A 5,289-nucleotide genomic window follows, 5' to 3' on the forward strand; every position below is an offset into this window, starting at 1 on the left:
ACTCCTGGGCCATAGCAGAGAGCTGGACTGGAAGAGGAGCAACTTGGACAGAATCTGGCTCTCCCAGCAGGACTAGAACTCGGTGTGCCTGCACCGCTGGTGGAGGATTAGCCTATTGAGCCATGGCACCTGTCTCCAATAAGTCTTAACCTGGGATGCAACTAAATTTAACAAGGATACTCAATAGGAATTTTAGAAGAATTCCAAAATATGTATCAGAATAAAAATACTTTACTTGGTACATCTCATTTTAACTATACTATTGTCTAAATTTCCAAATGTCAGATGTACTAAAAAAATCCCCAAAGCAGCAGAGTTGGTCCGACATGATGAGGAATAAAATAAAGAAAATGAGAATTCGCAGATCCCAGATTAAAATAACCAAGAAGGCCCAATAACAGAAAACTCAATGTCTTCATACACTAACATTTATTACCTCAGATTTATTTAACAAAAAGGTGATTATTCCAGCTACATCCCATTAGGTAGCCCAATTTTACCTGCTAAATCCACTAAAAATAAAAGCACCTCATGATATATTACTAAAATCATATTGCTATATGCCATCCACCATGTCCCCTGTACCTTATACTTAATGTTAACAGATCTGATGAAATCAATAGATAAATGATGTGTCTTAAGCAAGTGTGGCAAATGCATTTTGTTCCAAGTTTTTCCAGAAACCCCTCAGTCTCAGTTTGCCTTCACCTTGAAAAGACACTTGTGAGGTTTACAAATCAGTCCAGCTTCATTGGGCTTCCCTCCAATGAAAGGGGCTAAAATCCATCAAAATAAACTCTAGGCACTGTCCTTGTGCTCCCAGCAGTCATTAGGGGAGTAAATAAGCATATGGAAGACCTTTCTCTGTCTCTTCCTCTCACTGTCTGTAAGTACACCTGTCAAATACATAAATAAATAATTTATATATATATACATTTATTTATATATTTATGTATATAAATATATTCAATATAAAATATATTATAATTTAACATACAATATATTATATAATATATAATAATTATAAACAGATATTATATAATTTATTATTAATATTATATATAATATACATATATATTATTGAGAAGACTTCAAAAGCCAGCGTGTGGCCAGTTTGAAACCAGGAGCTTCTCCTCCGCTCTGTGTCACAGTAACCCAGGCACTTGGACCATCTTTCATGGCTTTTTCAATCCATTGGTAAGGAGCTGGATCAGAAATAATTATATATTTTATATAAATAATAAATTCATATATAATTATATATTTATAATAATTATATGTAATTCTATATTATGTATAGAAATATATAATATAATATATATTATAATATATAAATATATATATGATGGACCAAAATGTAGAATTCTCCATTTGGCAGAAGGGACAGGCTCCAACATCTACTGTCTATGTCAGTATGTCAGCATAATGCAGGAGGTAACCCCTCTACCAAATAAGAAAAGCTATTTCAGTTCAGCTGGACATCATTCTGCTGACTGTTGACCTTATTACTGTTAGTCTGGATGCTTTCATTGGTTGCAATCCAGAGACCCAATTTTCCCATAGATATAAACATCAGCAAATATGAAAATTTGGTAAGAAATGCTTAAGCTCAGAGTTATGATTAATAACTATTTTAACAAAATTTCTCAGAACCCATCTAATCCACATCTTGGACAATTGGAAGCTGTTGTACTTGGCCCACCCATAATTGAAATGGATTCTAAATCCTTCAACTGCAAGGAGAGTATCATAGACATTAATGCTCCAAATGGATCCAGTTCCCTGCTAATGTGTCTGGAAAAGCAGCACAGGGTGACTCAAATATTGGGGCTCCTGCACCCCTGTGAGAGACCTGGAAGAAGCCCCTGGCTCCTGATATCAGTCTGGCCTAGCCGCAGCCATTGCAGCCATTTGAGGAGTGAACAAACCAGGAGGAAGATCCATCTCTCCCACTCTCTCTTTCTAGTGCTGCCTTTCAAATTCATAAATAGATCTTTAAGAAAGTCGATCACTTCAATAAATTTGCCATTGCTCAGTCATGATGACTTTTACTACCTTCAGTTCTTTTTCAAAAGATTTATTTATTGGAAAGGCAGAAAGAGGAGCTGGTGGTTGTGGTGCAGTGGACAAAGTTGCTATCTGTTACATTGGCATCCTGTATGTGCACCAGTTCAAGTACCAGCTATTCCATTTCTGATCCAGCTCCTTACCAATGGACTGAAAAAGCAGGGAAAGATGGCCCAAGTGGCTGGGATGCTGCCACGCACATCGGAGGAAAAGCTCCTGGCTTCAACCTGGCCACACTCTGGCTATTAAAGTCATCTCAAAAATGAATTAGGTGGTGGAAGATTTCTGTCTCTCCCTCTCTCTGTAACTCTTTCAAATAAGTAATTAAATATTTTAATATGATAAAAAAGGCAGAGAGACACAGAGACAAAGAGAGAAGGAAAGAGAAGCAGAGAGGTCTCCCATCTGCTGGTTCACTTTCTATATGGCTACAACTGTGCAAGACCAGGTTCTCAAGTCCCCATTGAGGTTACAGTTCTCCAAATTAGATGACAAGAAGGAAAGAATTTGAGCTATTATCCATTGCTTCCTAGGGGTATTAACATGAAATTGGTTTGGAAGTGGAGTACCCAAAACTCAGATTAGCACTGCAATATAGGATGTGGGTATCTGTTGTGATGGCTAACAAATTGGAAATCCTAGAGGAAAAATCAACAGATTCCTGGACATACACAATATACCAAAATTGAGTCATGAAGACACATAGAAAAGCTAAACAAACCAAAAACCAAGACAGAGATTGGATGAGTAATAAAGACCCTCCCAACAAGGAAAAGTCCAGGATCAGACAGCCTCACTATTGAATTCTACAGGACTTTTAAAGAACTAATTCCAGTATTTCTGAAACTATTCAAAAGAATTGAAAGAGAGACAATCCTCTCAAACTCCTTCGATTAATCCTGCATCACCTTAATTCTTCAACTAGAAAAAGATACAGTGGAGAGAGAGTACTATAGAAAAATATCCCTGATGGGGGCCAGTGCTGTGGCACACTGGGTTGATCCTCCACCCATGGTGCCGGCATCCCCTATGGGTGCCAGTTCTGGTCCCGGTTGCTCCTCTTCCAGTCCAGCTTTCTGCTCTGGACTGGGAGGGCAGTGGAGGATGGCCCAAGTGCCTGGGTCCCTGCACCCACTTGGGTGACCAGGGAGATGCTCCTAACTCTGGCTTCCGATTGGACCAGCACCACCTGTTGTGCCATATGGAGAATAAACAAGCAGATAAAATACTTATGTCTCTGCCTCTGCCTCTGCCTCTTCCTATAAGTAACTCTACCTTTCAAATAAATAATTCTTTCGAAAAAGTCAACAAACAATAAAGGCTGGTGGAGAGGGAGAGAAAAAGGTACCCTAACCCACTGTTGGTGGGAATGAAGCTAGTACAGCCATTATGGAAGGCAGTATCAAAGTTCCTCAGAAATCTGAAAACAAACATACCATATGATCCTGCCATCTGACTCCTAGGAATTTATCCACATGAAATGAAATAGAATATGCATAGGCATGAGTTATCTGTACCTCATGTTTATTACAACTCAATTCACAATAGCTAACATGGAATCAACCCAGAAGTCCATGAACTGGTGACTGGAAAAAGAATATGAGCTATAAATACAGTGTAAAATACTATTCAGCCATAATTGAGAATGAAATCCTATCTTTTGTAACTAAATGGATGAACTGGAAATAAGTATGCTTCATGAAAGAAGCCAGTCCCCAAGAGACAAATACCATATGTTTTCTCTGACTGGTGGTCATTAATATATAGATAACGAAAAGTAGCATATGAGTTAATATGACATTTTGAGATTTGAGTATTGTTCATAGCACTTTTCTGTACTCTTTGATAGAGTAAACAACATATACTCATTGATATTTCTTCTACTACTTGCTGAATTCTTTATTTTGTAGAGGGTTAAAGCTTGTGATTCTAAAATAAAATCAAAGCATGCAGCTGTCAAAATTAAAAGAAAATAAAACGAGAAGGAGCGAGTTGGAAATATGAGACCAAGGGAAGACAGGATAGGATGTTATCAGTTTGCTCTTCAAACTGTATATGTAAATTACATGAAATTTGTTCACTTAATATGCATTTAAAAATATAAACTTAACACTGGAAGAAAAAGACCTGAGATCAGTGTTTTCTGGATCACCACTAATAAAATTTAGTCTTCATTTATGTCTGACCATATTTAATTTCTTATTTATTTATTTTATAAGAAAATTAACATCACCCTTCCTAACAAGTCCATCCTGCTTCATCCATATCTATCAGTTCCCACGATGCTAATAATTTCTCATGAACTTAAATCCAAAGCATCTTAAAGAGATGCAATGTGGAGCTGGTGCTGTGGCATAGCAGATAAAGTTGCTGCCTGCAGTGCTGGCAAGCCATATGGGTGCCAGTTCAAGTTGTGGCTGCTCCAGTTCTGAACCAGCTCTCTGCTATGGCCTGGGAAAGCAGTAGAAGGTGGCCCAAGTCCTTGGGGCCTTGCACACATGAGAGATCAAGAAGTAGCTCCTGGCTTCGGATTGACACAGACCACCCATTGCGGCCAACTGGGAGTAAACCAGCAGATGGAAGACCTCTCTGTCTCTGTCTGTCTGTCTCTCTCTCTCTACCTCTCCTCTATTTGTGCAACTCTTTCAAATAAATAAATAAATCTTTAAGAAAAAAGCCTGATTCATGTTATTATTTATGTGTTTTAGAGGCTTTGCAGATGTTGATTACATGTGCCATGAAAACCCATTAAAATGCAAATCCTATAAGAGGCAACACACTGTGCACTAAACTGGTAAAATCCAGTGCATGTGTTGAGAAAAACACACTAGCAATACATTTCAAAAAGCTGTGAAATATTATAAGTGGCTGTCAAAAGCTAAAAATCTGACAATGACTCATTATGTCATTTATTTATACATAATGCTGAGAAAATCAGAAGTATTTGTTAACACTTCTGCTAAAATGCACTAGATTTATAATTTTTAAATGCATCTTTCCTAGATATAATGCAGTCCTGTGCTACTTTAGAGTATCAGAAATTTAAAATGTTGGACTGGTGCTGTGGTGGAGCAGGTTAACACCCTGGACTGAAGTGCCAGCATCCCATATGGGGGCCGGTTCAATACTCAGCTGCTCCACTTCTGATCCTGCTCTCTGCTATGGCCTGGCAAAGTAGTACAAGATGGCCCAAGTCCTTGGGCCCCTGTACCCATCTGGGAG

Source organism: Oryctolagus cuniculus, chromosome 13 (genome assembly GCF_051225735.1).
Source record: "Oryctolagus cuniculus isolate XC-2025 breed Fujian yellow rabbit chromosome 13, ASM5122573v1, whole genome shotgun sequence".
Lineage (NCBI taxonomy): Eukaryota > Metazoa > Chordata > Mammalia > Lagomorpha > Leporidae > Oryctolagus > Oryctolagus cuniculus.